Source organism: Mustelus asterias, chromosome 7 (assembly GCF_964213995.1).
Source record: "Mustelus asterias chromosome 7, sMusAst1.hap1.1, whole genome shotgun sequence".
In the NCBI taxonomy this organism is placed as follows: domain Eukaryota; kingdom Metazoa; phylum Chordata; class Chondrichthyes; order Carcharhiniformes; family Triakidae; genus Mustelus; species Mustelus asterias.
Window position 1 is genome coordinate 141,113,894 of NC_135807.1, and position 20,732 is coordinate 141,134,625.

A 20,732-nucleotide genomic window follows, 5' to 3' on the forward strand; every position below is an offset into this window, starting at 1 on the left:
TAACCAGGGAAAGAGTAGGGCCCATTAGGGATCAAGGGGGAAATCTGTGGGTGGAGGCAGAGGTAGGGTGCTAAATGGATATTTCATATCTGTCTTCACCCATGAGAATGAGGAGGTAGTTATGGAACTCGGGGAGAGAGACTGTGAGGCTCTAGAGAAAATTATCATAGGGAGTGACAAGGTATTGGAGGTATTGGTGGGCTTAAAAGTGGACAAAGCTCCAAGTCTGGATGGAGTGTGTCCTAGGCTGTTATGGGAGGCAAGGGAGGAAACTGCAGGGGCTCTGGCCCAAATTTTTAATCCCTCCCTGGCCACCAGAGAACAGCTAATGTGATCTCACTATTTAAGGAAGGTGTAGAGACAAGCCAGGGAACTACAGACCAGTGAGTCTCACGTCTGTGGTTGGGAAACTATTGGAGAAGATTCTGAAGGAGAGAATCTATCTCCATTTGGAGAGGCAAGGTTTGATCAAGGATAGTCAGCATGGTTTTGTCATAAGGAGGTCATGCCTAACAAATTTGATTGACTGTTTTGAGCATGTAACCAAGTGTGTGGATGAGGATCATGCGGTTGATGTAGTTTACAGGGATTTCAGCAAAGCCTTTGACAAAGTCTCACATGGGAGACTTATTAAGAAAACTAATGCACATGGGATGCAGGGTGATCTGACAAGGTGGATTCATAATTGGCTCAGCGGTAGGAGACAGAGGGTGGTGACAGATGGCTGCTTTATTGACTGGAGGCCAGTGACCAGTGGCATACCATAGGGATCCGTGCTGGGTCCCCTATTGTTCATCATTTATATAAATGACATAGATGATTATGTGGGGGGTAGGATTATTAAGTTTGCCGATGACACAAAGATTGGCCAGGTGGTTAACAGTGAGGTTGAGTGTCTTGGGTTACAGGAAGATATAGACGAGATGGTCAAATGGGCGAAAATGTGGCAGATGGAATTTAACCCTGAAAAATGTGAGGTGATGCACTTTGGAAGGAGTAATTTGACAAGGAAGTATACTATGAAAAGTCTGACTCTGGGAAGTTCCAAAGAACAAAGGGACCTTGGCGTGTTTGTCCATAGATCTCTGAAGGCCGAAAGGCAGGTTAATAGAGTGGTGAAAAAGCCATATGGCACACTCGTCTTTATCAATCGGGGTATAGATTATAAAAGCAGAGAGATCATGATGGAGTTGTATAGAACTTTGGTGAGGCCATAGCTGGAGTACTGTGTGCAGTACTGGTTGCTGCATTATAGGAAGGACTTGAACGCACTGAAGGGGGTGCAGAGGAGATTTACGAGAATGCTGCCTGGGATGGAACATTTAAGTTATGAAGAGAGGTTGGATAGGCTTGGGTTGTTTTCGTTGGAGCAGAGAAGATTGAGGGGGACCTGATTGACGTGTTCAAAATTATGAGGGACATGGACAGGGTGGATAGGGAGCAGCTGTTCCCCTTAGTTGAAGGGTCAGTTACGATGGACACAATTTAAAAGTGAGGGGTGGGAGGTTTAGGGGGGATTTGAGGAAAACTTATTTACTCAGAGGGTGGTGACGGTCTGGAATGCATTGACTGGGAGGGTGGTGGAGGCGGGATGCCTCGCATCCTTTAAAAAGTACCTGGATGAGTACTTAGAACATAGAACATAGAAAAACTACACCACAATACAGGCCCTTCAGCCCACAAAGTTGTGCCGAACATGTCCCTACCTTAGCGATTACTAGGCTTACCTATAACCCTCTATCTTACTAAGTTCCATGTACTTATCTAAAAGTCTCTTAAAAGATCCTATCGAATCCGCCTCCACCACTGTTGCTGGCAGCCCATTCCACGCACCCACCACCCTCTGAGTGAAAAACTTACCCTTGACATCTCCTCTGTACCTACTCCCCAGCACCTTAAACCTGTGTCCTCTTGTGGCAACCATTTCAGCCCTAGGAAAAAGCCTCTGACTGTCCACTCGATCAATATCTCTCAACATCTTATACACCTCTTTCAGGTTACTCCTCATCCTTCGTCTCTCCAAGGAGAAAAGGCCGAGCTCACTCAACCTATCCTCATAAGGCATGCTCCTCAACCCAGGCAACATCCTTGTAAATCTCCTCTGCACCCTTTCTATGGCTTCCAAATCCTTCCTGTAATGAGGCGACCAGAACTGAGCACAGTACTCCAAGTGTGGTCTGACCAGGGTCCTATATAGCTGCAACATTATCTCACGACTTCTAAACTCAATTCCTTGATTGATGAAAGCCAGTACACCATACGCCTTCTTAACCACAGCCTCAACCTGCACAGCTGCTTTGAGCGTCCTATGAACTCGGACCCCAAGATCCTACTGGTCTTCCACACTGCCAAGAGTCCTACCATTAGTATTATATTCCGCCATCCTATTTGACCTGCCAAAATGAACCACCTCACACTTACCTGGGTTGGACTCCATCTGCCACTTCTCCGCCCAGTCTTGCATCCTATCAATGTCTCGCTGCAACTTCTGACATCCCTCCACACTATCCACAACACCTCCAACCTTTGTGTCATCTGCAAACTTACCGACTCATCCCTCCACTTCCTCATCCAGGTCATTTATAAAAATCACAAAGAGTAAGGGTCCCAGAACAGATCCCTGGGGCACTCCACTGGTGACCGACCTCCATGCAGAATATGACCCATTATAACCACTCTTTGCCTTCTGTGGGCAAGCCAGTTCTCGATCCACAAAGCAATGTCCCCTTGGATCCCATGCCCCCTCACTTTCTCAATAAGCCTTGCATGGGGCACCTTATCAAATGCCTTGCTGAAGTCCATATATACTACATCTACTGCTCTTCCTTCATCAATGTGTTTAGTCACATCCTCAAAAAATGCAACCAGGCTCGTAAGGCATGATCTGCCTTTGACAAAGCCATGCTGACTATTCTTAATCATATTATACCTCTCCAAATGTTCATAGATCCTGCCTCTCAGGATCTTCTCCATCAACTTACCAACCACTGAGGTTAGACCACTGGTCTATAATTTCCAGGGCTATCTCTACTCCCTTTCTTGAATAAAGGAACAACATCCGCAATCCTCCAATCCTCCGGAACCTCTCCCGTCATCATTGATAATGCAAAGATCATCGCCAGAGGCTCAGCAATCTCCTCCCTCGCCTCCCACAGTAGCCTGGGGTACATATCATCTGGTCCCGGCGACTTATCTAACTTGATGCTTTTCAAAAGCTCCAACACATCCTCTTTCTTAATATCTACATGCTCAAGCTTTTCAGTCCGCTGCAAGTCTGCACTACAACCACCAAGATCCTTTTCCATAGTGAATATTGAAGTAAAGTATTCATTAAGTACCTCTGCCATTTAGAACCATAGAATCATAGAACATTACAGCACAGAAACAGGTCTTTTGGCCCTTCTTGCCTGTGCCGAACCATTTTTGTGCCTAGTCCCACTGACCTGCACCTGGACCATATCCCTCCACACCCCTCTCATCCATGTACCTGTCCAAGTTTTTCTTAAATGTTAAAAGTGAGCCCGCATTCACCACCTCATCTGGCAGCTCATTCCACACTCCCACCACTCTCTGTGTGAAGAAGCCCCCCCCTAATATTCCCTTTAAACTTTTCCCCCCTCACCCTTAACCCATGTCCTCTAGTTATTTTCTCCCCTAGCCTCAGTGGAAAAAGCCTGCTTGCATTCATTCTATCTATACCCATCATAATTTTATACACCTCTATCAAATCTCCCCTCATTCTTCTACGCTCCAGGGAATAAAGTCCTAACCTATTCAACCTTTCTCTGTAACTCAGTTTCTCAAGTCCCGGCAACATCCTTGTAAACCTTCTCTGCACTCTTTCAACCTTATTAATATCCTTCCTGTAATTAGGTGACCAAAACGGCACACAATACTCTAAATTCGGCCTCGCCAATGTCTTATACAACCTCACCATAACATTCCAACTCCTATACTCAATACTTTGATTTATAAAGGCCAATGTACCAAAAGCACTCTTTACGACCCTATCTACCTGTGACACCACTTTTAGGGAATTATGTATCTGTATTCCCAGATCCCTCTGTTCTACTGCACTCTTCAGTGTCCTACCATTTACCTTGTATGTTCTACCTTGGTTTGTCCTTCCAAAGTGCAATACCTCACACTTGTCTGCATTAAACTCCATCTGCCATTTTTCAGCTCATTTTTCTAGCTGGTCCAAATCCCTCTGCAAACTTTGAAAACCTTCCTCACTGTCCACTACACCTCCAATCTTTGTATCATCAGCAAACTTGCTGATCCAATTTACCACATTATCATCCAGATCATTGATATAGATGACAAACAACAATGGACCTAGCACTGATCCCTGTGGCACACCACTAGTCACAGGCCTCCACTCAGAGAAGCAATCCTCCACTATCACTCTCTGGCTTCTTCCATTGAGCCAATGTCTAATCCAATTTACTACCTCTCCATGTATACCTAGCGACTGAACCTTCCTGACTAACCTCCCATGTGGGACCTTGTCAAAGGCCTGACTGAAGTCCATGTAGACAACATCCACTGCCTTCCCTTCATCCACTTTCCTGGTAACCTCCTCGGAAAACTCTAATAGATTGGTTAAATATGACCTACCACACACAAAGCCATGTTGACTCTTCCTAATAAGTCCCTGTCTATCCAAATTTTTGTAGATCCTATCTCTTAATACTCCTTCCAATAATTTACCTACTACTGACGTCAAACTTATCGGGCTATAATTTCCCGCATTACTTTTTGAGCCCTTTTTAAACAACGGAACAACATGAGCTTTCCTCCAATCATCTGGCACCTCATCCGTGGGTACCGACATTTTAAAGATATCTGCCAGGGCCCCTGCAATTTCAACACTAGTCTCCTTCAAGGTCCAAGGGAATACCCTGTCCAGTCCTGGTGATTTATCTACTCTGATTTGCCTCAAGACAGCAAGCACCTCCACCCCTTTAATCTGTATAGGTTCCATGACCTCTCTACTTGTTTGCCTTATTTCCATAGACTCCATGCCAGTTTCCTTAGTAAATAAGGATGCAAAAAACCCATTTAATATCTCCCCCATTTCTTTTGGTTCCATACATAGCCGACCACTCTGATCTTCAAGAGGACCAATTTTATCCCTTACTATCCTTTTGCTCTTAATATACCTCTTAATATAAGCTCTAAGAGCTTAGAAGCTCTTAGGATTATCCTTCACCTTGTCTGCCAAAGCAACCTCATGTCTTCTTTTAGCCCTCCTGATTTCTTTCTTAAGTAGTTTCTTGCACTTTTTGTACTCCTCAAGCATCTTATTTGCTCCCTGTTGCCTATACATGTCATACATCTCTCTCTTCTTCTTTATCAGAGTTCCAATATCCCTCGAGAACCAAGGTTCCTTATTCTTATTCACTTTGCCTTTAATCCTGACAGGATCATACAAACTCTGCACTCTCAAAATTTCTCCTTTGAAGGCCTCCCACTTACCATTCACATCCTTGCCAGAGAACAGCCTGTCCCAATCCACGCTTTTTAGATCCTTTCTCATTTCTTCAAATTTGGCCTTTTTCCAGTTTAGAACCTCAACCTGAGGACCAGAGCTATCTTTATCCATGATCAAGTTGAAACTAATGGCATTATGATCACTGGAACCAAAGTGTTCCCCTACACACACTTCCGTCACTTGTCCTAACTCGTTTCCTAATAGGAGATCTAATATTGCATCCTGTCTAGTTGGTACCTCTATATATTGATTTAGAAATTTTTCCTGAACACACTTTACAAACTCTAACCCATCTCAACCTTTAACAGTATGGGAGTCCCAATCTATATGTGGAAAATTAAAATCCCCTACTATCACAACTTTATGTTTCCTGCAGTTATCTGCTATCTCTCTGCAGATTTGCTCCTCCAATTCTTGCTGACTATTGGGTGGTCTATAATACAACCCCATTAATGTGGTCATACCTTTCCTGTTTCTCAGCTCCACCCATATGGCCTCAGTAGACAAGCTCTCTAATCTGTCCTGCCTGAGCACTGCTGTAACATTTTCCCTGACTAGCAATGCCACCCCCCCACCCTTCATCCCTCTGCCTCTATCACGTCTGAAACATCAGAACCCTGGAACATTGAGCTGCCAGTCCTGCCCCTCCTGTAGCCAAGTTTCACTAATGGCTATAATGTCATAATTCCACGTGTCGATCCACGCCCTCAGCTCGTCTGCCTTCCCCACAATACTCCTGGCATTGAAATAGACACACCTCAAAAGATTATTACCACCACACACAACCCTTCGATTTGTGATTTTGCATGAACTATTAACATCATTTGATGTTTGATAGTGGAGCCATCATTTGATAGCTCCACTATCTGCTCTGGCACTCTGGTTCCCATCCCCCTGCAAATCTAGTTTAAACCCTCCCCAATAACACTAGTAAACCTCCCTGCAAGTATATTGGTCCCCTTGTAGTTCAGGTGTAACCCGTCTCTCTTGTACAGGTCCCACCTGCCCCAGAAGAGGTCCCAATGATCTAGAAATCTGAAACCCTGCCCCCTACACCAGTTCCTCAGCTATGTGTTCATCCGCCCGAGCATCCTACTCTTACCCTCACTGGCACGTGGCACAGGTAGCAATCCTGAGATTACTACCCTCGGGGTCCTGCTTTTTAACTTCCTACCAAACTCTCTATACTCAGACTTCAGGACCTCCTCACTCTTCCTTCCTATGTCATTGGTACCAATGTGTACCATGACATCTTCCACAGAGAGAGCTGAGGGTAAGAAGGAGTGTTTTTTAGTGGAGATTTATTTATTTATTTTTCAGTTAATTTTGTGTGTAAAATCGGAGGGTTTTTTTTCAAAACCGGAAGTAGACCTGGGGAGGTTTGTTGCTGGCTTTAAAAGGCAGGCAGCACATACGAGCGGGCAGCGTCGGGAGCAGGCAGTGGAGTGAGTGGGAAGCAGAGTGAGAGCTGTCAGGGCTTTGGCTCACAGGGCTTAGGCGGTAAGGGCGAGGCAGGGTAAGTTATTTTTATCCAAACCTACATCGGAAAAGGGTAACTATGAGTGATAGGTCAGTTTGGTGCTTCCGGTGTGGGATGTGGGAGTTCCTGGAAACACCTAGCCTCCCGGAGGACCACATTTGCGGCAGGTGCGTGGAACTGCATCTCCTGAGGGACCGCGTCACGGAACTGGAGCTGCAGATTGCTGACCTTAGTCTAGTCAGGGAGAATGAGAGAATAATTGACATGAGTTATAGGGAACTAGTTACACCGGGGCATCGGGAGGAAGACACGTGGGTCACAGTTAGGAGGAGTAAAGTTCAGAAGGGTAACGTACCAGAGAGTAGTCCAGTGGCTGTCTCTCATAATAGGAAGGGCTCGGCGGCAGGTGGGAGAGGGGAGGGGAGTGAGCAATTAGTGGAGGGGTCACCTGTGGTTGTCCCCCTCCAAAACAAGTATATTGTTTTGGATAGTGTGGAGGAGGATGACTCTCCAGGGGTAAGCCACAGTGACCAGGTCACTGGCACAGAGTCAGGCTCTGTGGCCCGGAAAGGAAAGAGAGGGGTTAGGAGAGCAATAGTGGTGGGGGATGCGTCGGTTAGAGGCACGGACAGGCGATTCTGTGGATGCAAACGGGACTCCAGGATGGTAGTCTGCCTACCTGGTGCTGATGTCTCCAAGCGGATAGGAGGCATCTTAAAAGGGGAAGATAAAGAAACGGATGTCATTGTACACATTGGTGCAAATGACGTAGATAGGAAGAGCAGGGGGATCCTACGAGAGCAATTCAGGGAGTTGGGAAATAGACTAAAAAGTAGGGCCTCCAGGGTGGCCATCTCTGGGCTGCTCCCAATGCCTCGTGCCAGTGAGGCTAAGAATAGGGAGTTAGTACAATTGAATGCTTGGCTAAAGGACTGGTCCAGGAGGGAGGGCTTCATTTTCCTAGATCAATGGGAAGTTTTCAGGAGAGGATGGCACCTGTACAAGAAGGACGGGTCACAACTAAGTTGGAAGGGCACGAATATCCTGGCTGGGAGTTTTGCTAGTGCAGTTCGGGGGGGTTTAAACTAGTATGGCAGGAGGGTGGGGATCAAAATATTCGGTCTACAAGTGTAGAGGCTGGGGACGAGCTTGGGTCTGGGACAAGACTGGCAAAGAAGAAGAGCACTCTGGGGGAGGATGACCTCACTGGGCCTGGAGGTCTGGAGTGCTTATACTTCAATGCAAGGAGCATAGCAGGTAAGACAGACGAACTTAGGGCCTTAATGCTCACGAGGAATTTGGATGTGGTTGCGGTGACAGAGACTTGGTTGAAAGAGGGACAGGACTGGCAGCTGAATATTCCGGGGTACAAGTGTTTTAGGCAAGACAAAGGAGGGGCCAAAAGAGGTGGGGGAGTAGCAGTATTAGTTGGAGAGCATATTACAGCGGTGCAGAGGGAGGACAATTCAGAGGGGTCGTGTAACGAGTCACTCTGGGTGGAGCTTAGAAACAGGAAGGGTGCAGTCACTGTGTTGGGGGTATAGTCATAGAAATCATAGAAGAAATCATAGAAACCCTACAGTGCGGAAGGAGGCCATTCGGCCCATCGAGTCTGCACCGACCACAATCCCACCCAGGCCCTATCCCCACATATTTACTTGCTAATGCCTCTAACCTATGCATCTCAGGACACTAAGGGGCAATTTTTAACCTGGCCAATCAACCTAACCTGCACATCTTTGGACTGTGGGAGGAAACCGGAGCACCCGGAGGAAACCCACGCAGACACGAGGAGGATGTGCAAACTCCACACAGACAGTGACCCGAGCCGGGAATCAAACCCAGGACCCTGGAGCTGTGAAGCAGCAGTGCTAACCACTGTGCTACCGTGCCGCCCCACCCCCCAAAGTACAGGCCCCCCAACAGCCCAAGGGAAGTGGAAGAACGGATATGTCAGGAGATACTGGATAGGTGCAGGAAAAATAGGGTTGTTGTAGTGGGAGACTTCAATTTCCCTGGTATAGACTGGAAATTGCTGAGAGCTAGGACTTTGAATGGGGAGGAATTTGTAAAATGTGTACAGGAGGGTTCTTTGGAACAATATGTAGATAGCCCGACTAGAGAGGGGGCTATACTGGACCTAGTACTGGGGAATGAGTCCGGTCAGGTCTTCAAAGTTTCGGTAGGGGAACATGTGGCAAATAGTGACCACAATTCTGTTAGCTTTAGGATAGTGATGGAAAAGGATGAGTGGTGTCCCAAGGGTAAGGTGTTGGATTGGGGGAAGGCTAACTTTAGTGGGATTAGGCAGAAATTGGCAGCTCTTGATTGGGAGAGGCTGTTTGAGGGTAAATCCACATCTGGCATGTGAGAGTCTTTTAAGGAACAGTTGTTAGGGCTGCAGGACAGGCATGTGCCTGTAAAAAAGAATAGGAAGGGTAGGATTCGAGAACCGTGGATAACCAGGGAAATTGAGGGACTGGTCAAAAAGAAAAGAGAGGTGTATGTTAGGTCCAGGCAGCTAAAAACGGAGGGAGCTCTGGAGGAGTACAAAGAAAGTAGGAAAGAACTCAAACGGGGAATTAGAAGGGCAAAAAGGGGTCACGAAATGTCCTTGGCAGACAGGATTAAGGAGAATCCCAAGGCATTTTATTCATACGTTAGGAACAAAAGGGTTGTCAGGGAAAAAATCGGACCTCTCAGGGACAAAAGTGGGGAATTATGCTTGGAGCCCAAAGAAGTAGGGGAGATCCTAAATGAATACTTTGCGTCCGTATTCACAAAGGAGAGGGATGTGTTGACTGGGAGTGTCTCGGAGGGGAGTGTTGAACCGTTGGAGAAAATCTCCATTACAAGGGAGGAAGTGTTAGGTTTGTTAGAGAATATAAAGACTGACAAATCCCCAGGGCCTGATGGAATCTATCCAAGGCTGCTCAGGGAGACGAGAGATGAAATCGCTGGGCCTCTGACGCAAATCTTTGTCTCGTCACTGGACACAGGTGAGGTCCCAGAGGATTGGAGGATAGCTAATGTGGTCCCGTTATTTAAGAAAGGTAGGAAGGATAACCCGGGTAATTATAGGCCGGTGAGCTTGACGTCCGTGGTGGGGAAGTTGTTGGAGAAGATTCTTAGAGATAGGATGTATGCGCATTTAGAAAGGAATAAACTCATTAACGATAGTCAGCATGGTTTTGTGAGAGGGAGGTCATGCCTCACAAACCAGGTGGAGTTTTTTGAAGAAGTGACTAGAATGGTTGACGAGGGAAGGGCTGTGGATGTCGTCTATATGGACTTTAGTAAAGCGTTTGACAAAGTCCCTCATGGTTCACCATGGTAGGCTTCTGCAGAAAATACAGATGTATGGGATTGGGGGTGATCTAGGAAATTGGATCAGGAATTGGCTAGCGGATAGGAAACAGAGGGTGGTGGTTGATAGTAAATATTCATCATGGAGTGCGGTTACAAGTGGTGTACCTCAGGGATCTGTTTTGGGGCCACTGCTGTTTGTAATATTTATTAATGATCTGGATGAGGGTATAGTTGGGTGGATTAGCAAATTTGCTGATGACACCAAAGTCGGTGGTGTGGTACACAGTGAGGAAGGGTGTCGTAGTTTGCAGGAAGACTTAGACAGGTTGCAAAGTTGGGCCGAGAGGTGGCGGATGGAGTTTAATGCGGAGAAGTGTGAGGTAATTCACTTTGGTAGGAATAACAGATGTGTTGAGTATAGGGCTAACGGGAGGACTTTGAATAGTGTGGAGGAGCAGAGGGATCTAGGTGTATGTGTGCATAGATCTCTGAAAGTTGGGAATCAAGTAGATAAGGTTGTTAAGAAGGCATATGGTGTCTTGGCGTTTATTGGTAGGGGGATTGAATTTAGGAGTCGTAGCGTTATGTTGCAACTGTACACAACTCTGGTGCGGCCGCACTTGGAGTACTGTGTGCAGTTCTGGTCCCCACATTACAGGAAGGATGTGGAGGCTTTGGAGAGGGTGCAGAGGAGGTTTACCAGGATGTTGCCTGGTATGGAGGGGAGATCCTATGAGGAGAGGCTGAGGGATTTGGGATTGTTTTCGCTGGAAAGGAGGCGGCTAAGAGGGGATCTTATTGAAACATATAAGATGATTAGAGGTTTAGATAGGGTGGATAGTGATAGCCTTTTTCCTCTGATGGAGAAATCCAGCACGAGGGGGCATGGCTTTAAATTGAGGGGGGGTAGTTATAGAACCGATGTCAGGGGTAGGTTCTTTACCCAGAGGGTGGTGAGGGATTGGAATGCCCTGCCAGCATCAGTTGTAAATGCGCCTAGTTTGGGGGCGTTTAAGAGATCCGTAGATAGGTTCATGGACGAAAAGAAATTGGTTTAGGTTGGAGGGTCACAGTTTTTTTTTTTAACTGGTCGGTGCAACATCGTGGGCCGAAGGGCCTGTTCTGCGCTGTAATGTTCTATGTTCTATGTTCTATGGTAGGTTGGTGCAAAAGGTTGGATCTCATGGGATAAAGGGGGAGGTGGCTAGATGGGTGGAGAACTGGCTTGGTCACAGAAGACAGAGGGTGGTAGTGGAAGGGTCTTTTTCCGGCTGGAGGCCTGTGACTAGTGGTGTTCTGCAGGGCTCTGTATTGGGACCTCTGCTGTTTGTGATTTATATAAACGACCTGGAAGAAGGTATAACTGGGGTGATCAGTAAGTTTGCGGACGACACAAAATTGGCAGGACTTGCAGATAGTGAGGAGCATTGTCAGAGGCTACAGAGGCTATATCAGAAGGATATAGATAGGCTGGAAATTTGGGCAAAGAAATGGCAGATGGAGTTCAATCCTGATAAATGCGAAGTGATGCATTTTGGTAGAACTAATGTAGGGAGGAGCTATACAATAAATGGCAGAACCATAAAGGGTGTAGATACGCAGAGGGACCTGGGTGTGCAAGTCCACAGATCCTTGAAGGTGACGTCACAGGTGGAGAAGGTGGTGAAGAAGGCATACGGCATGCTTGCCTTTATAGGACGGGGCATAGAGTACAAAAGTTGGGGTCTGATGTTGCAGATGTATAGAACGTTGGTTCGGCCGCATTTGGAATACTGCGTCCAGTTCTGGTCGCCACACTAACAGAAGGACACGGAGGCTTTAGAGAGAATACAGAGGAGGTTTACCAGGATGTTGCCTGGTATGGAGGGGCTTAGTTATGAGGAGAGATTGGGTAAACTGGGTTGTTCTCCCTGGAAAGACGGAGGATGAGGGGAGACTTAATAGAGGTGTATAAAATTATGAAAGGCATAGATCAGGTGAACGGTGGGAAGTTTTTCCCCAGGTCGGTGGTGACGTTCACGAGGGGTCATAGGTTCAAGGTGAAGGGGGGAGGTTTAACACAGATATCAGAAGGACATATTTTACACAGAGGGTGGTGAGGGCCTGGAATGTGCTGCCAGGCAAGGTGGTGGATGCGGACACACTGGGAACGTTTAAGACTTATCTAGATAGCCACATGAACGGAGTGGGAATGGAGGGTTACAAAAGAATGGTCTAGTTTGGACCAGGGAGCGGCACGGGTTTGGAGGGCCGAAGGGCCTGTTCCTGTGCTGTATTGTTCTTTGTTCTTTATCACCCTCCCACTTCAGAATGCTGTGCACACGATCAGAGACATCCCTGACCCTGGCACCCGGGAGGCAACAAACCATCCGGGAGTCTCTGTCACGACCACAGAACCTCCTGTCTGTACCTCTGACTATCGAGTCCCCTATCACTACCGCTCTCCTCTTCTTCCACCCTCCCTTCTGCGCTGCAGAACCAGACTCAGTGCCAGAGATCCGGCTGCCGCAGCTTGTCCCAGGTAAGGCATTCCCCACAACTGTATCCAAATCGGTATACCTGTTGTGGAAGGGAATGGCCACAGGGAAACCCTGCTTTGCCTGCCCTTTCTCTTTCCCTCGCTTGATGGTAACCCAATTACCTGTGCTCTGTGCCTTTGGCGTAACTGCCTCCCTGAAGCTACCATCTATAAACTCCTCATTCTCCCAAATGATTCGGAGGTCATCCAGCTCCTGCTCCAGTTCCCTGACGCGGTCTGTTAGGAGCTGCAGCTGGATGCACCTCCTGCAGGTGTCGTTGTCCTCCGGTCTCCCTGACTTCCCACATCATGCAAGAGATGCATTCCAACATCCTGACTGGCATTCTTTCTACTCTGAAGAAACAATAACAACTTACCGGAACCTACTCTCGCCTCTGCCTGTTCACGCTGTAGCCTGTTTGAGCCAAAGCCGTCCCACTCTGCTCCCTCTCACTTGCCGCCCGCTCACAACGCTGCCCGCTGGATAGAGCGGCCTGCTTTTTAAACCTTCCGCGTGCTACTAGCTGACGTCGGATAAAAAAACACTTCCCAGGCCTCACTGGGGCCTACTTCCGGTTTTAGACGTCCGGCTGCCTCACAAAAACTCCCAAAAAAGAAAGAAAAAAAATTAAGTTATAAATCCCTCTTTCCTACTAGCTTTCCTCACTTGAATCACCTCTCTCGCTGCTCCTCTGGAACAACATATTTCTTCCGGTTCCATACAAACTTTCCCACCGTCACACTTGATAGGTCCTATTCTTTCATGTCTTATCCTCTTGCTCTTCACATACTTGTAGAATGCCTTGGGGTTTTCCTTAATCCTGCCTGCCAAGGCCTTCTCATGACCCCTTCTGGCTCTCCTAATTTCCTTCTTAAGATCCTTCCTATTAGCCGTATACTCTTCTAGATCTCTAACATTACCTAGCTCCCTGAACCTTTTGTAAGCTTTTCTTTTCTTCTTGACTAGATTCATTACAACCTCTGTATACCACGGTTCCTGTAACCTGCCATAACTTCCCTGTCTCATTGGAACGTTGCTATGCAGAACTCAAGACAAATATTCCCTGAAAATTTGCCACATTTCTTCCAAACCTCTTTCCAATTTAAGCCTCCAATTTCCTGCCTGATAGCCTCATAATTCCCCTTACTCCAATTAAACACTTTTCTAACTTGTCTGATCCTATCTCTCTCCAATGCTATTGTAAAGGAGATAGAATTATGATCACTATCTCCAAAATGCTCTCCCACTGAGAGATCTGACACCTAACCAGGTTCATTTCCTAATACCAAAACAAGTCCAGCCTCTCCTCTTGTAGGCTTATCTACACACTGTGTCAAGAAACCCTCCTGAACACACCTAACAAATTCCTCCCCATCTACACCCCTTACTCTAAGGAGATTTCAATCAATATTTGGGAAATTAAAATCTCCCATCACGACAATTCTGTTATTATTACACCTTTCCAGGATCTGTTTCCCTATTTGCTCCTCAACATCCCTGTTACTATTGGGCGGCCCATAGAAAACACCCAGTAAAGTTATTGACCCCTGCCTGTTCCTAACCTCCACCCAGAGACTCCGTAGACAATCCCTCCATGGTGTCCATCTTTTCTGCAGACACTATCTCTGATCAACAGTGCCACTCCCCCACCTCTTTTGCCTCCCTCCCTGTCCCTTCTGAAACCCGGCACTTGAAGTAACCAGTCTTGTCCCTGAGTCATCCAAGTCTCTGTAATGGCCACCACATCATATTTCCAAGTAGTGATCCACGCTCTAAACTCATCCACTTTGTTCACAACACTCATTGCGTTAAAATAGACACATCTCAAACCTTCGGTCTGAGCGCTCCCCTTCTCTATCACCTGCCTATCCTCCCTCTCACACTGTCGGCAAGCTTTCTCTATTTGTGAGCTAACCTCCTCTCTCCCAGTCACTTCAATTTGATTCCCACCCCCCAACCATTCTAGTTTAAACTCTCCCCAGTAGCCTTAGCAAACCTCCCCGCCAGGATCTTGGTCCCCCTGGGATTCAAGTACAACCCGTCCTTATTGTACAGGTCACGCCTTCCCCAAAAGAGGTCCCAATGATCCAGAAACCTGAATCCCTGCCCCCTGCTCCAATCCCTCAGCCACGCATTTATCCTCCACCTCATTTCATTCCTACTCTCACTGTCGCGTGGCACAGGCAGCAATCCCGAGATTACTACCTTTGCGGTCCTTCTTCTCAACTCCCTTCCCAACTCCCTATATTCTCCTTTCAGGACCTCTTCCCTTTTCCTACCTATGTCATTGTTACTTGGCACGCCATAACATTCAAGGCTATGGGCCAAGTGCTGGCAAGTGGGATTAGGTGGGCAGGTCAGGGCATTTCATGCATCGGTACGACTCGATGGGCCAAAGGGCCTCTTCTGCACTGTCGTAATCTGTGTTCCTGTGATTCTGTAAACAGATCCCTGATCTATAGCCATCCTTGCTAAATTACCTTCGGGAAACATCTGATTGAAGTATTGCTGGGCTCATTAACATGTTAAACTCACAGTTTACATTTATACAGTCACTCTGTCCCTTGCTTTAGTTACCATTCACGTTACCCTAACAGTTTAAAAATATGACCAGAATATTGCCAACAGAAAAATAATACAATTTCTTGGGTTTTGCTAACTGTTTTTCTTGATAATGTTCAATTATTTGTCCTCCAGAGCATTCTGTGGTAGTAAAGGGTGGCACAATGGCACACTGCTGCCTCACAGCGCCAGGGACCTGGGTTCAATTCCAGCCTACGTGGAGTTTGCACATTCTCCCCTTGTCTACCTTGTGCTCCGTTTTCCTCCCACAGTCCAAAGATGTGCAGATTAGGTAGACTGGCCGTGCTAAATTGTCCCTTGGTGCCCCAGGGTGTGTAGGTTATGGGGATTATTGCGATAAATAGGTGGGGCTATGTTTTTTGCCTCTCACGATGTTACCGGCTCTGTTCTACCGGCAAAATCAGCCTTGTGCTCAAGAAGGATGCAAGGCTTATTTAAATATTCATCAGGTAATTTAAATGTTATTAGCGAGCCCTGTGCACTATCGTTCGGGCTCACTTGTCCTTACCTGCTTGTTGGTGGAGAACCTCACTGGCAAGGATCATGTATGGTCCCCACCAATGGAGACCTGATGTGGTGGCCTCGCCAATGGGGCCAGAGGCCATTGAAGCACCCTGGGTGGCTGGGGACAAGGCCGGGCAGTGCCTCTTGGGAGTGCATCCTGGCAGTGTCCACTGGGCACCCTGGCACTGCTCACCAGGCACCAGACAGTGCCTAGGGGTGGGCCTAAACAGAGGGCTTGGACGTGAAGGGGACAGGACCTGAAAAGGGTGGGGCCTGAATGGGGCATGCCCATGACACTTGTACACAGTGCACTATTGGTGCACCTGCACAATGGGGACCCTAGAGCTCAGCAGCCGGTTTTCCAGTGACAATAGGCTCTGCCCATTCCCCCTGCTGCCAAGAATCACATCTGGGCTCATTTGTTTTCCTCAGGGCTGTACAATTGCAACTGGGAGCTCACCCAAAAAATGGACGCAATTCTGTCCCGTTTTCATGGTCGTAAATTCTTGGTAAGATCACCCCCTTTATGTTTTTATAGCAAGAAATTACCTTGTCATGTGTTCTATAAATTCCAGTGGCAAGTTGGTTTCCTCAATTAGTGTATAAAATTTTGTCACTTGCTGTTCTGTGAGTTTAATTTCTTTTTGTCTTCCAATTGTAAATCTTGCGTTCGTGATCTCCTCCAAAATCGCATCTAAAAACAGGAATGCATAAATCATTAAATTTAAAAAAACATAATGGTACAGAAAGGCATAACACACGAGTTTATTTTACACATTTTTAGGTTCAGTACTCCTGCTTCTCAAATATCAGTTGCATTCCAAATACTCTGGGTAAATGTTTTGCTTATAAAAATATTAAAGCAAGAATCCTGCAATTCTCCTTCACTAGTTTTGATAATTCCCTTTCCTTTTGCATAGAACAAAGAACAAAGAAAGGTACAGCATGGGAACATGCCCTTCGGCCCTCCAAGCCCATGCCGAACATGATGTCCAAACTAAACTTTAAAAAAATCTTCTGCCCTTACTCGGACCATACCCCTCTACTCTCTCCCTATTCATGTACCCATCCAGATGCCTCTTAAATGTTGCAACACCAGGTTAAAGTCCAACAGGTTTATTTGGTATCATGAGCTTTCGGAGCGCTGCTCCTTCATCAGGTGAATTACATGATCAGGTGCTCTTTCATCAATTGAAGGAGCAGCAATCCGAAAGCTCGTGATACCAAATACACCTATTCGACTTTAACCTGGTGTTGTGAGACTTCTTACTGTGCCCATCCCAGTCCAACGCCAGCATCTCCACATCTTAAATGTTGCTAATGTGCCTGCTTACACCACCTCCTCTGGCAGCACATTCCAGGCACCCAGCACTGTGCATGAAAAGCTTCCCACGCACATCTCCCTTAAACTTTACCCCCTTCTCACCTTGAACCTGTACCCCCTTGTAATTGACACTTCCACCCTGAGAAAAAGCCTCTGACTATACACTCTTTCTTTGCCTCTCATAATTTTGTAGACCTCAGCCTCCATCTTTCCAGTGAGAACATTCCTAGCTTATTCAACCTCTCCTCATAGCCAATGCCCTTGTGACCAGGCAACATCCTGGTGAATCCTCTTTGCACTCTCTCCAAAGCTTCCATGTCCTTCCGGTAGTGTGGTGACCAGGACTGCACGCAATACTCTAAATACAGCCTAATCAAGGTTTTATATACCTGCAAAATGATTTGCCTGAAGAGAACTCTCAAAAGCGTCCAACCCATCCTCCGGGCCACTGCTCTCACCCCTCCCCTCTCTCCCAGAACCAGGATAGGGTCCCCCTTGTCCTCACTTTCCATCAGCCTCCATATTCAAAGGAGCATCCTCTGCCATTTCCACCAACTCTAGCATGATGCTACTACTCAACACATCTTCCCCTGTCTGCATTCTGCAGGGACCATTCTCTCCAGGACACCCTGGACCACTCCTCCATCACACCCAACACCTCACCCTCTGCCCAAGGCATGTTCCTATGCAATAGTAGAAGGTGCAACACCTGCCCCATTACCTCCTCCCTGCTCACCATCACAGGTCCTAAACTCCCCTTTCAGGTGAAGCAGCGCTTCACTTGCACCGCCTTCAATCTGGTCTATTGCATTCGCTGCTCCCATTGCAGTCTACTCCACATCGGAGAAACCAAATACAGACTGGGTGACTGCTTTGACGAACACCTCTGGTCTGTCTGCAAGCAAAACCCAGACCTTGCTGTTGCTTGCCACTTCATCACACCAGCCTGCACTCCCGTCCACATGTCCATCCTTGGCCTTTTGCAGTGTTCTAGTGAACTCCAACGCAAACTGGAGGAACAGCACCTTATCTTCTGATTGGGAACTTTACAGCCTTCTGGACTGAACATTAAGTTCAACAACTTCAGAGCATGAAATCTCTCCTCCACCTTCACCCCATTTCAACATATTTTATTTCATTTTGTTTCTTTTTTTCATCTCATTCATCCATTTTTATCATCCTTCTTTCTCACTTACATTTTTCCACTTTTCCATTCCCGCTCTCCATCTTGCTCCCACCATCCCCCCACCCCTTCAGGGCAACTGCCACACTCCGCAGGTAGTCTCTTTATCATCTGTCCCTCTGTTCTGCTATTCACATATTCTAATCACTTAATGGACACTTTTAGCACCTTTCTCAGCTTTCTTCATCCTCATTTACTTTCCCTTTGTCCAATTACAGCTCCTCCAACCATCCTCATAGTATAAATCTCTTCTGATTTTCTTTGCTCTTAGCTCTGACGAAGGGTCATCCATACGCGAAACGTTGGCTCTATTCTCTCTCACAGATGCTGTCAGACCAGCTCAGACCTTCCAGCATTTACTGTTTTTGTTTCGGATTCCAGCATCCGCAGTATTTTGCTTTGATGATTTGCCAACTCTTGTACTCAGTGCCCTGGCAGATGAAGGCAAGCATGTCATATGCCTTCTTAATCACCTTGGCCACCTGTGTTGCCACTTTTAGGGAACTGTGGACCTGCACACCCAGATCCCTCTGTATGTTAATGTTCCTAAGGGTTCTGCCATTTACAGTATAATTCACACCTGAATTTGATCCTCCAAAACGCATCACCTTACATTTGTCCGGATTAAACTCCATCTGCCATTTATGTGCCCAAGTCTCCAATCGATCTATCTGCTGTTGTACCCTCTAACAATCCCCAGCACTATCAGCAATTCCACCAGTCTTCTTGTCATCCGCAAAATTTCTAATCAGACTACCCACATGTTCCTTCAGATCACTTATATATACTATACAACTGAGGTCCGACCACTGATCCCTGAGAACACCACTAGCTGCAGATCTCCATTCTGAAAAAACACCCTTTAACTGCTACTCTCTGTCTCCTATGACCAAGATGTGGAGATGCCGGCGTTGGACTGGGGTAAACACAGTATTTTGTGTATCTGTGTGCCTTGTTTGGGAGCAGATATCCACTCCATCTGACGAAGGAGCAGGGCTCCGAAAGGCATTTGCTACCAAATAAACCTGTTGGACTTTAACTTGGTGTTGTTAAAACTCTTACTGTGTTCTATGACCAAGTCAGTTCTGTATCCATCCTGCCAGCCCATCCCGAATCCCATGTGATTTTCATTTTTGTACCAGTCTGCCATGTGGGGCCTCGTCAAACACCTTACTAAAACCCATATAAACTACATCCACAGCCCTTCCCTCAATTATCTTATCACCTCTTCAAAAAGCTCAATCAAGTTGGTGAGACATGACCTTCCCCATGCTGTCATTAATTAGTCCATTTTCTTCCAAATGTGCATATACTGTCCCTCAGTATCTTCTCCAAAAGCCTCCCCACCACTGAGGTCAGGCTCACCAGACTATAAGGCCATAAGATATAGGAGCAGAATTAGGCCATTCAAGCCCATCGAGTCTGCTGCGTCTTTCAGTCATGATTGATATGATTCTCATCCCCATTCTCCTGCCTTCACTCCATAACCTTTGATCCCCTTATTGATCAAGAACCTATCTCTTTTGTCTTAACGATATTCAATGATCTGGCCTCCACAGCCTTCCGTGGCAAACAGTTCCACAGATTCACCACCCTCTGGCTGAAGAAATTCCTTCTCATCTCAATTTTAAAGGAGCATCCCTTCACTCTGAGGTTACGCCCTCAGGTTCTAATCTCTCCCACTAGTGGAAACATCCTCTCCACGTCCACTCTATCGAGACCTCTCAGTGTTCTGTAAGTTTCAATTAGATCCCCTCTCATCCTTCTAAACTCCATCGAGTACAGGCCCAGACTCCTCAACCGCTCATCATATGACAAACCCTTCATTCCTGGGATCATTCTTGTGAACCTCCTCGGGACCCCCTCCAAGACCATTCTTCCTTAGATATGGGGCCCAAAACTGCTCACAATATTCCAAATGAGGGCTGACCAGAGCTTTATACATCTTCAGCAGTACATCCCTGCTCTTGTATTATAGCCCTCGAGAAATGAATGCTAACATTGAATTTGCCTTCCTAACTGCCAACTGAACCTGCATGTTAATCTTGAGAGTCCTGAACCAGGAATCCCAAGTCCCTTTGTGCTCCAGATTTTCGAAGCCTTTCCCCATTTAGAAAATAGTCTACGCCTCTAATCTTCCTACCAAAGTGCATAACCTCACACTTTCTCATGTTGTATTCCATCTGTCACTTCTTTGCCCATTCTCCTAACCTGTCCAAGTCCTTCTGCAGCCTCCCCACTTCCTCAACACTACCTGCCTCTCTACATATCTTTGTATCATCCGCAAATTTAGCAACAATGCTCTCAGTTCCATCTTCCAGATCATTAATGTA